Here is a 12,994-nt window from a genome sequence, read left to right as displayed (position 1 = left end):
AGTCGATACATTACAGGGAAGGGATGCCATCCAGAGGGACCTTGACAGGCTTGAGAGGTGGGCCTGTGCAAACCTCATGAAGTTCAACAACTCCAAAGACCTGCACCTGGGTCAGGGCAATCCCAAGCACACTTACAAGCTGGATGGAGAATGGATTGAGAGTAGCCCTGAAGAGAAGGACTTGGGGGTGCTGGTGGATGAGAAGCTCAGCATGAGCCGGCAATGTGTCCTTGCAGCCCCAGGCCAACGGTATCCTGGGCTACATCAAAAGAAGTGTGACCAGCAGGTCAAGGGAGGTGATTCTCTCTCTCTACTCCACTCTTGTGAGACCTCACCTGAAGTAATGCGTTCAGTTCTGGAGTCCTCAGCACAGGAAGGACATGCATCTGTTAGAGTGGGTCCAGAGGAGACCATGATGGTGATCAGAGGGCTGAAGCACCTCCCATATGAGGACAGACTGAGAGAGTTGGGGTTGTTCAGCCTAAAGAGGAGAAGGCTCCAGGGAGACCCTATAGCAGTCTTTCAGTACTTAAAGGGAGCCTACTGGGAAGCTGGGGAGGGGCTCTTCATCAGGGAATGCAGGGATAGGACAAGGGTTAACAGTTTTAAGGTGAAAAAGGGGAGATTCAGAAGACATTTTGGGAAAAAAACCTTTACTGTGAAAGTGGTGAAGCACTGGCACAGGTTGCCCAGAGAAGTCGTGGATGCTCTATCCATGAAGGTGTTCAAGGCCACATTGGATGGGGTGTTGGGCAGCCTGATCTAGTGGGAGGTGTCCCTGCCCATGGCAGGGAGGGTTGGAACTGGATAAGCTTTAAAGTCCCTTCCAACCCAAACCATTCTATGATTCTGTGACCCTGCCACACCATTTGCATGTGCAGCATCTGGAGTCAGACCTTTAACTTGGTTTAAGGAGTAGCTGCCTGTTTAACCATCCACTCTTGGAAAAAGAAAAGGAAATGCTAGTTACTCTCAAGACAGTTGGACGTTAATCAGCTTGTCTTCCAAATATGAGTCAGGGCAAGAGGAATATAAGAGAACAGCTGACTGCAATCTAAATTTTTCTCCTTAGAACATGTGTGGGAAAAGATCTGAGGGAAAAAAAAATCTCTTTGCTTTAAATGATGTCTCTATTTTATTCACTAAATCTTAGGTCCTTCTATACCTTCCGTTAGGGAAAGCAGGGATTGTTTTTCATTTTGCAGACCTGTGGCAGAAGAACACTCAATAACTTCACAGAAAACCTGTGCGAGGTCAGGCATTTGATGTGCAGAGGCCTAGGCTATGTGTCTGCCCATGCACCATCCTCTCTCTTAGACTAAAACGTACCAGCCTAGACAGGTTCAGCACAGCTCCAGGGCCGTTTCCTACAGAAAACCTACTACTAGGGATATGGGGACAAGCTTTTCCTATGGTGCTACGGCACAGGGCTTTGCCCAGGGAGGAGGTGTGACAGTCCAACTGTGGGACAAAAGCACAAATCATACTTTTTCCTATTGTTGGTGGGTGAGGTTTTTCAAAACATTGAGAGCTTTGTGTTTACTCAACAGGCGATAACTTTACAGGATTGTTGTTTCCTAAAGTGCCGGGATCTTTGAAGATTAGGCTGCTTTATGGCATTTTCAGGACACACCCTCTCTAGCAGCTTTCAAACAGGGCTGCTAATAATGCAATTTACTCATAAACTTATTGCTACTGTAATCTTCAAGTACTTTTTTGTGGGGTTTATTGATCAAATGCTGGATTACCAAGGGCTAAATACAATGAAATTTGGCAAACAGGGCATACATGAGACACATAGATGTGCTGTGATCCATTAGAAAAGGAAACAGGACCAGTTAGCGGGGTCTGCTAATGACACTGGCAGGGAACTGTGCCCACAGACTTGTTTGAAGGCTCTAGAGGAAAGATTTTGCCTTTGACCACAACACACACATTTTTCCATTTGTTTTTGGTTTTGTCTTCTTTTCTCATGGCATGTTACTCAGCTGTCTCTTTGTGAGAATTAGGAGGAGTGATAAAGAGATACTATCCCTTTTATATGGTGTTACTCCTGGGACTTCTGGTTAGCTGGGAAAAGTTCCTACTCCATGTTACTTGCAGTTTAGCTGTAGCTTTTGCAGTTCATGTGACACCAGTGCAGGCGAAGCAGAAGACAATGCTCCCAGGTTTCACAAGCAGCTGAGGGAGTGACTCACTGCATCACTGTGGCTAAAACCATAAGCTTTGGGTGTCTCAATTCACACGTGAAAATAAGTGACTAAACACTTCCTGGTTCCCACTTTGCTGGAAGATAGCAACGTTTAAGGGCAGCAAAATGCTCTGACAGCCTAAGATGTAATTTTACTTAGGTATGAAATTGCTCGTGCGCAGCACACGTGTGTTGAGAGGCATAGCAATGTGATCCAGGAAAAAAAAAGTATTTCGCAGCATGGCACAGGGTGTGTTGTGGGACCAGGGGAATAATTACAGCAGCTGCAGTTGGTGCTTATTAGAAAATTAAAGAAGTTGTTAACAGGTCATAAATGATCTGTGACTACCTGCCTTAATGGTACTCTTCAGTTGACAAGCATGAGAGTGAGGGGGTGGAGGAAATGGGCACACCTTCTAAGTCACTGTGGAAGGCCAATACCTTTATTTTTCATCACTTTGTAATCTGCTTGTTTACTTCCCTCCTGGTGTCTCTTCCAACTGTCTCTTCCCTCCCTGCTAGCTATCACACCGAAGGATGGCAAAGCTCTTGGCCAGGGAAACCAGCAGCTGCACCTGCAACAGCCAGTCCCAGGGGAAAGCCAGCCCTCTCTGCCGTGTCCCAGCCTGGTAGCTGTCTCCCTGCTGGTCAGAGTTGCCTCTAAGCACCTCTCCAGACCATGTGCTCTTACTTTAGAAGATTATTTTATTTGCAAGGCATCCATGTCCATTTACAACACACCGTGATTTGTTCTCTCACATCTTAACATTTGCCTTCCATGTGGGGGCAGATGGTTAGAGGAGAAGAGAAAAGCAACATGTTTCCCTGCTTCTTCAGGCAAACACACATTCTCCAGAGCAGACAGATGCCTTAAAGTCAGATTCAGGGCATCAATTCATCTTTCGGGTTCAGCTGTAGTGTATAAAGCATTTGCCAGCTCTGGTCTAATGCTTTTTGACGTTGTCAGGCCCCCTTCAGTGAACTACTGCCTTGTAACCAAGTTGACAGCAAGTATTGTTCTACATTTATTAACACCGTACGTGCTATCTTCAAACCGACATGTTTCAAGGCCAGGCGTCAGCTGTGCTCAGCTCTCGCTTAAAAAAAAAATCAGACAACAGCACAGACCTCCTGCTGCTAATAAGTACATACATAAATAAAAACATGCCTTTTACCATGCTGCTGCCACTCCTTTTTAGCCTTTCAATCTCAATTTTGCAATATTTTTTTTCCTTTCCTTAGTGTCTTAAAATTTGAAGCACCCACATCCCTGCACGCTCCTCTTTTTGGCATCTTTAGGAAAGGGTTTTTTTCCCCAGTCTTTTTTAATTTATTCCTTTCTCTTCCTTTTGGATGCAACCCTAAATTCCAGGAATTTGAATCCACATAAAAGTTAATTGGCTTCAGGGACAAACTGTTTTTCCTCTCCTTTTTATTTTTTTGGAAGGCAGATTTTTTTTTTTTTTTTTACTATAGCCGCTGTAATTTTCTATTATTTTTAAAATGTTCAGCTTAATAGGGTATGTTTACTTAGTCAATAAGCTGATGATGCCCATGACAGGACCAGAAGTGTTTGGTTAGCAGCAGGGAGGGGAAAAAAAATCTATAACTCCAAGCATTTGGCAGCTTTGTGGGCAGGAAATCATTTGTATTCTCTGGTTTAAATCAATGACCTTCTTTTCTTTGCTGTTCCAACAGGAAATTATAAACTCTGTGAACACTATTTGCATAGTGCCTTCTGCAATACACTCGCATATGCTTGGGCAAAACAATATGTTAACCCCAGCAGTGCTTCTCTGAGGTCTCTATTGGAGAAACCCCAGCACTTTAGCTTAGAGCTTTTCAGCTGCAGGCATTTGTATTTCTAGAAGCAGAGGCAGAATAGAACAAGATGTGAAAAGAGCTCCAATGGTGCCATCAAAAGAGGAAGGCGTTATTATTTGATAATAGGGTTTTCTACTGCAGAGTGTGAAAAAAATGCCTTCTTTGTAACCGGGCAAGGTGTTATATTTTAAGTATGACAGACAGGAACTTGCTACTTCTACATTAAAGCTGCAATTGCACTTTTGTGTCTTGCTTACTGAGGTTGCCTTAATGTTGCAGGTATGGTTTGAAAGTGCTACACCTTTGCTTGAACTCATCTTATCAGTACAGAGTTGATGTTTGTGAAAGTTTCAGCCTCCTCTACCCTGCCCTTTTGCTAAATGTGCTTAAGGAAGAAAAATTGCCACTTTGCCTCCCGGTAGTGATGGGAAGCTGTTCCAGGAAGGTGATGTTCTGAGAAAAGGCAGTGTTGAGCCTGACACTGAACTTGCCTTCTAACTCCTTCTGCTGCCCACCACGGTATGAAGTCCAGCTCAGTTATTTCTTAGGAAATGCTAGTCACGGGACATGGAAGAGATGTGTGACCTGTTTTCTATGTTTTTCCCCAGCATGATCACAGTGCAGCCACAAAGTCTGAGATTCTTGTCTGTGGCCAGAGCTGCAGCCTGCAGCACCAGCAACTGGCACTGAAAAGCTCCTGGACCGAAGTACCCCTTGATTTTATTATCTTCACCCTGTGCAGGAGAATGATATGGTAAATCAATATGAAAAACATGATTATAGCCTCAAAAACCACCAAGGCCTCAACAGTCTGTGCTGAAATTGAATGACATAAAACTCAGGCACACAGATTTCTCTACTTTGCTTTTGCACGTGAAAGTCCTTTCACAGCTGTTCTCAGCATCCCTCCTGCGCTCCCAGTGCCATTGGCACAAAGCTGTAGCCATCACATGGTACTTGAAGTATGGTTATTAGTTACATCACGGCTCTTCCTCCATGAAACGAAAAGGACGGGAATGCTACTTGAAGTGATTGAAGTGGAAGTAATATCAAAGCCTTGCACTCCGGCTTTGTTTCTGTGAATTTGCCAGATGTAAGATTGCCCATCCTGACCCCACAAGCATTTAATTCCTTCCCACTGCAAATTCCATGTGCTTTTTGGGGGTCCCTTCCAGGGATCCCAGCTTTACATTTCTAAAGCACCGTTTGCATTTCTAAAATTTGCCGAATTGTTCCTGATTGAAGGGAGACAAAGAAAATGAGGTGCCTCACTTCCGCACTTCCAAGAGACCAAAGCAGTATCATGGAAGGACTGAGGTCAGAAAGGACCTCTGGAAGTTACTTTGTCCAATCCCTTTGCTCACCTACAGCCAGTTGCCCAGGATGATGTCCAAATGAGTATCTCCAAGAATGGAGACTCCATAACCTCCCTAGGCAACCTGTGCCAGCACTTAGTCACTTGGCTCTGTCCTTGTTTCAGTTTGGATAGAGTAAATTTTCTCCCCAGCAGCTATTATAGTGCTGTGCTTTGGACTTAGGATGAGAATACTGTTGATAACACACTGTTTTAGTTATTGCTGAGCAATGCTTACACTAAGTCAAGGAATTCTCAGCTTCTCATACTGCCCTGCCAGCAAGGAGGACCGAGGTGGACAAGAAGCCAGGAGGGCACACACCCAGGACAGCTGATGATCCAAATTGTCCAAAGGGATATTCCATTGCGTAGGATGTCATGCTGATTAAAAAAAATGAGGGAAGTTGGCCAAAGGGAGGTGGCTGCTGCCTGGGGGACTGGCTGAGCATTGCTCAGCTGGTGGTGAGCAATCGCACTGTGCATCACTTGTTTTGTATATTCTTTTATTATTATTATTATTATTATTATTATTATTATTATTCCTTACTTTTCTGTCCTATTAAACTGTATTTATTTCAATCCGTGAGTTTTACCTTTTTTTTCCCCGATTCCCTTCCCCATCCCACTGGCACAGGGGAATGAGTGAATGGTTCTGTACTGTTTAGCTGCCTGCTGGGTTAAACCACAGCACCCTCACAGTGAAAAAGTGTTTCCTGAAGTTCATACTGAACCTCCCCTGTTTCAGTTTGTGCTTATTGCCTCTGGTTCTGCCACTGGGCACTGCTAGAAAGAGCTCGGCTCCCTCCGTTTCACAGTCTTCCTTCAGGTATTTTCATACATTTACATTGATGAGATTTCCCTCAAGCCTTCTCTACTCTGAACAGTCCCAGAGAGCAGACAGCTAAAGCAAAGGATGAATTGCGTATATTGCTCAGCTGACTTTCTTATACCAAGTGAGTCAAAGGCAAATGTTCCTTTCTTTCCCTGTTGCTCTTCCTGCCTTCCTCACGCAAACATCTCCTAAATGTCATGCTGTCACCTTTTCCTATTGAACACCATGTACCTGGAATCTTTCCATATCACAAGAAATATTTTCATCTGGAAAGACATGCAAATAGAATAGCTCATGCCAGAAATATGGACTGGTGTGGTAAGTTTTAGGCTTTGAACTGATTTGTGAGTGATTTACGATTACATATGAATAAAACATAATCAGAAACTGTGGAGTGATAGTGGTGTGTGTACAAAGAGGAGAGCTGTTCCTGTTACACGTGGGAGCGTTTGGGCCATAACCTAATTCTTTTGAGGTTGTGAAAGGTGTGCTATGTGACTAATTCATTTCATTAATATATGACAAGCCACTTTCATAATGGAAAAAATTACTTTCCTAGATAATTTGTTTTGTAACAACTTATAGTTTTTACCCTCCTAAGGGTGTATATTTTCCACTGTGCAGAAAATAAGTATGGAATAAAAAGTGCTGATAGACTCAAAAACTGCATTTAGCTTCAAAACAGAAGTTTGTGGGCTCTTGTCTTTTTAGTATATGTATGCTACAGTCTGAGGTTTTTGCTGAGAAGACAACCATGTATTTCATGTGGCCTCTGTTTACAAAAAGAAAAATACAATTCTTTCTGGGGAAAAGAAACTAGATCACACTGCAGGAAAAGGAGATTTAGTGCTGTGGTGTTCAGTAGTACCTGGATGGAAATTCAGCTCAAGAACTCTGTACTGAATTTAGGGCACACATTTATCAACTGGCTCTATTCTTGCATTGCACTTAAATGTACTGCTGTATTCCTACTGAACTGAATGGGATTTACTCTAGAGGCAAAAGCGAGACTCAGTCTCTTTTGCGTTCAATACAGAGTAATGACTTTGCTGACTTCAGTAATTATTGATTTATACCACTAGAAGAAAGAGCAAAGCTAGACTCTGTGAAATGGAGCGCTGTGAAATGGCTTATGGTATGTATTTTTTTAACTTTTATCACATTAGTAATGAAGACCCATAGTCTCCAAATATTACTCTCCTCTTGTGACGCTTCTTCAGTGTAAATCAAATCATTTCAAATGAAGTATAACTTGGTAGCAGAGAAGAAAGAATTGGCTAGATCACCATGTATGTGTACAAACAAGAACATCCAGAGTTGGCTGATAGATATCATAGAATCATAGAGTGGTTCGGGTTGGAAGGGACCTTAAAGATCATCTAGTTCCAACCCCCCTGCTATGAACAGGGACACCTCCCAATAGATCAGGCTTGAAAAACAGACCTAAAATTTACCAGATCTGCTCTTCTGCCCGAATCTGGCAAAGAAGAGGAGCAAAACGTCCTCCTTTCCTGCTCTCAATACTAGGATCAGTTAGACACACTCTCAAGTGTCTTATTTGTTCTTCTCCATTTGTGTTGGCCATTCCTTTCTAACAGGCCATTCCGCTCCACCCAAGGCAAGCAGCTAGGCAAGCAAATGGTGCCATATGCTGGCTCAGAAGTTCCTATAAGCATGGGATTTTATCCTGGGGATGTTTTGTCTGGGCCGTTTTATGGTGCAGAGATCTTACTGGAAGAAAGAACTGGCCCTACAAGGTTCGGATACCGTGCTGAGAGATGAATACAAGTTAGCATATATAATATCCAGTACTAGTGGGGAAGGTAAGGAAAAAGCAACCATTCATTTAGCAACAATCTGCACTCCTTTGACTGTGTTTTTTCCCAATTCTGGTTGTTAACTATGATTCAGTATGTGTCATTTTTGCTCCACGGGACTAAGAGTTTAAGCCAGTTTACTGGTAAAAGTAACAACTTTCTCATTAAGCTTTCATGGCAATGTTTTAATTAGTCCCAGAGTTCAGGTAGCAAGTTAAGTCCTTCCTTTAATAACCAGCAGTTACAGATGCATTAAGTGTTAATAACCTAATAGGAAGGAAACTAGGCGGGCACACATTCTGTCACCCAGAAAATAGATTTCATGTAGCTTTCTGATGGACTGTTCACATTTTAAACCAAAAAAAGTGGTTGGTTTTTAACTTGGAGAGTTGGGCTCTTTGCAGCACCTAAAGTGGCAGCCCCATCATATTCCCATTTCTCTCAAATCTGACATTTAACATGCTCCTTGCTATACAATTTGAAGCTTAAAATGTCACCTGCTTTAGGAATGGGGAGGGGAAGAAATCCAAACAAGAGCAGCAGCCATTCTCAGTCTTTTAGCAACTGTGCTCAGATGCTAAAAGAACAAACATAAGAAATCACAAGAGATTTAAAGAGCTTTGTTTCCGATACAGGTTTTTCCAGCCAAAATTGGACTTCTATAAAGAAGGAAGGGTGTGCATGGGGTTTGTGGGGGAATGAGAAAGGGCTGCATATGTAAGTAGGACACTAGAAGGGATTTAGTGGACGCAGCGAAGGAACAAAGTTCTGAATACTGGCCTAAAGACCAAATAGAGCAACCAGCTGGTTTTTCACCTCTGTGCAAACGAAGAACAGCTAGTTACTCTGCCCTTCCAACCCCATCTCTCTACCCACCAAGGTTTTAGTTGAGGAAAACTTTCTTTTAAATGGAGCCCAGTGACTTGCAAAGGAAACCCAAGATGAGATTTTTGAAAGACTGCACTATCTTTAGGGATACAATAACCTTCAGGGGTATTTTAGGGTTAGTGTATTCTGGATAGAAAGGTTTTTGAAATAAAGATTTTTAGGGATACTGCATCTGAAGGGATAGCGAGTTGTCACTTTGATCAGTAACATCACTTCCTGATCCTTGTTTTCCTACCCTAGGGAGAAAAGCCGACCGCCACTTTATTCTCATAAGTAACCAATCTGCTTAGGAGATGCCTTCTGCACTTTGCACTTTAGGAAGTAAACTGAAGTTGCACAAAGAAATCTCAAGCTTTTGTCATGGCCAAGAAGAAAGACTGTTTTAGGCAGTAGGCAGGGCTTTTCCGGTGATCCACTGCAGTTTTCTGACCCCTGCATTGCTGTAACTCAGGGAGTTCTTGAAACGCAACAACCTGATGTCAGCACAATGTTGGGGTGCACTAACAAGACATCATTTACTGTTGTTTTGGTACAACAGGGAGAGACCTAGCAGTAGGAGTGTCAGCACAGCACTGTGCTTTAGTGATTTTTACCTTGGCCTGGTTGCAAATAGTTGTATGATAGGCTAACTATGATTATTTTAAACTCACTCATGCAACGATGCAGGCTTCTGAGGCCTGACTTACCATATGCAGACTGAAGCTCAATATCTATAGCTTGAATTTTAGGCATTTGAGGAAGCAGGGAGTGTTATTTGTCCTGTAAAGCACACAGCATAACAACAGGGGTTTTGGTGCCACTCCTTTAAAATGGCAGCTCAAGATCACTATCACTTGGTATCCTCAATCCAGCTAAGAATCTCTCCTGACAGCTCTTATCCAAACGCCACCTAGAGCGAAAGAGAAAATGCAAAGGAGTGAGTATGTAGCAGAAGCACAGGAATAATACTCAGCCATTTCTAAGGACTCAACAGAGTCCCTCAGTCTTCCACTCCAAGACAACATATAAGGACAGGCTGAGAGAGTTGAGCTTGTTCAGCCTGGAGAAGAGAAGACTCCAGGGAGACCTGAAAACAGCCATTCAGTACCTGAAGGAGGCTACAAGAAAGCTGGGGAGGGACTTTTTATCAGCGAGTGCATGGATAGGACAAGGTTTTAAGCTGAAAGAGGGGAGATTTAGATTCAATATTAGGGAGAAAATGTTTACTGTGAGGGTGGTTAGGCACTGGCACTGGTTGTACAGAGAAGTCATGGATGCCCCATCCTTGGAGATGTTCAAGGCCAGGCTGGATGAGGCTTTGAGCAACCTGATCTGGTGGAAGGTGTCCCTGCCCATGGTAGGAGGGTTGGAACTGAGTGATCTTTAAGGTCCCTTCCAACCTAAACTATTCTATGATTCTATGAGCATCTGCCAGTCCTACTGCCTGGGTTTTTCCTATAAGCAATTTACAGTAAAACAAAAAGTTAGCATGTGACATTTTGACATGATGGTAATTCCACCAAAATCATTGGCTATCTCCTGCAGCTTTGTCTGGCCTTAGTCACAAAAGCCTGATGAAAATAACCACATACACCTTTGCAGGGAACCATGCCTGCTGGCCTTCTGAACAGTGCTAGCAGCAGTTATAAAAAGAAGGCAACAGACCGTGTATTTCAGTCCTACAACTAAATATAATTTTCATAATAGACGTACTTCCTGTACAGCTCCTCCTCTGTTGGTAATAATGAATATGTTCATAACAGTCCACGTGCTGGGACCCTTTGTTTTCCCATTTATCCAACTTTTATGAACTAGCCTACCTGAACATGGATACATTCATTCTTCCAATGGTATTTTGTGTTTGCCAGTCTCTGCACACGCAGCATTTCGCTCTGTACATGTACCAGGAGGAACAAAGTAGAGGAGCTAGTGTTTTTAAAGATGAAACATTTCAGGCTGCAGCCAAGATCTTTAAACCAGTAAGCTCTATGAGAAGTGGAATAAGAAAACCTGAGATCCTACAGATTATGGCCTCTTGGAGTCTCCAAGGCTGAGTGACAGCACAGTTCCCTGTAGACTGTCCCCTGAAGAGAAGATTCAGACCCTCTTCAGTATCTAGCCACCTGCTTCCACAAAACCCTAACATCTTCAGTCTCTCAAAGAACCTGTGCCTCTCTCTCAGGTCTGTAAACACGAAGGGAGGTTCCCAAAGTGAAAATACACAAATGCAGACAGACATGGTGAGAACAGTCATTTCTGTAGGAAACCAGGCTGAAATATGTGCAGGTCAGTCAATACAAAGTCAGTCAACTTTTGAGACAGCTGTTAAAATGCTTGTTAAACATTTGCTAAACTCGAGGAACAGGTCTGCGTGCCATAGTATCCAAACAGCAGCCTCTTGAGTACTCCCAGCATGCAGGAGTTAATCTTACAGTATCACCAACAGCCCCAACAGAGAAGACTTTCACCATGGATCATTCAGGCTTAATTAATAGGACACTTTCCAATTAAACTGCAATGATGTCTTTTGAAAACAAGTTTTACACCTACTATATTTCTTTTGGACAAAACCATCTGCTCATCTGTATTCCAAGCTGTACGTTTTATATCTCCCAGCCTGATGGAGCCACAGCTACTTAGAAAGAGACTTAAATTATGTCAACTGCTAGTATTTTCTACAGTACGTATTACATCACCTTTCCTGAGGAACTTGTCTGAACAGATCCCTTTTTTTGCTTTCTTCTTTGATAATGTCCTTCACATTCATCTTTCGGTATTATTTTTTCTCCCTATGGAAATTCAGTTGCTGGTATTTTAAGGAAAGGTTACATAGCAAAAAGGTCACTAACAGAGCTTTTTTCTCCCTATCCCATGCACCTAGAGAGAAAACTGTAGCACGTGACACCTTTAGAGAAAGATTTTCCTTCAGAAACCCCTAGATTATTCATTGCTGGTTTCAGAATAAGAAAAGGAATTTGAAGCATGAATTACTTTGGACATTTTAATTCTAACAGTGAAGAAGTAAGGATGAGAAAGAGCAAAAGACAAAAAAAAACAAAGGCAGCAAATTATACTCCGGTGTAAGTACAAAGCCAGATCCCTAAATTTTACCCTCATCCCTGGTATTTAGGTGACTGTGGCCCTGATCAAATGGTTCTGTGCCTCTGCTTGCTTCTTCACAAGTCCCGGTCCTTATGAAATGGCCTTGAAAGTTAACAAGCATCCATCTTTCAAAAAGTCCTCTAGATAAAATTGAACCAATTGAAGTCTAGTCCAGAGTCAACTAAAGGTGCTGGGAACCTCCCCAGTTTAGGTCCATAGGCGATATAGACCATGTGAGGACAAGGTATGTTAAGTCTAGGGACACAATTTGGAATAAGCTGGGAATGGAGCCTAGGGAAAAAAAAAGAGAAACATTTCCAACCTTAGGTATATAAACTTGGATGGCTTAGTATTCATGCTCAGCAATGCGAACACACACATACGTGTGTGTGAGCTGGCACATGAGACAGCTGCTCAGCTGCTTGCTATTTGTTTATGCAAACCCTTACAGCCCCTCACTGCAGCAGAGCAGCATGTGCAGTAGACTGGCACAGTTTGTTTTAGGGCATCAGCTCAAAAGCATGGTAAGGATGCTTATTTTGACTAAAGCTAAATGACTGAACACGAAGTTAGGAGGTATCTTCTATTCAAATGCAGCTCCTTCTAAACACAGTGACTCCCACATGATCTTGTTTGAAAGTTTGAGTCTTTCTATATAAACAATGGAGAAGAAAATCTAATTCCCAGTCTAGGAAAGAAAACACAGCTAAACGAACACTATTATCAAGGGCAAGCATATTATCTCCGCCTGTTCGAGAGCCCACTGAGGTTGAATAAAATCTTTTCATTAGCTGTAATAGAGTCTTTATTACACTCCATTTGAATGATCTTTTTAGGATTAAGCCTTTCTTGAAAAGCATGCTGCTTTTACTCCCGAAGCATTTTCCATTCCATAGAACTTGGTAATGCTTCAATTTAGCAAAATGCTGAACAATTCACGTCATGTTTAATATGAAGTGTAACTGAAGCACCCTGTACCCTGCAGGAGTGTTCTCTGGACCTGGTTT

This window comes from Cuculus canorus, chromosome 2, assembly GCF_017976375.1.
Source record: "Cuculus canorus isolate bCucCan1 chromosome 2, bCucCan1.pri, whole genome shotgun sequence".
Taxonomy (NCBI): domain Eukaryota; kingdom Metazoa; phylum Chordata; class Aves; order Cuculiformes; family Cuculidae; genus Cuculus; species Cuculus canorus.
Note: the sequence above shows the minus strand (reverse complement) of the source record.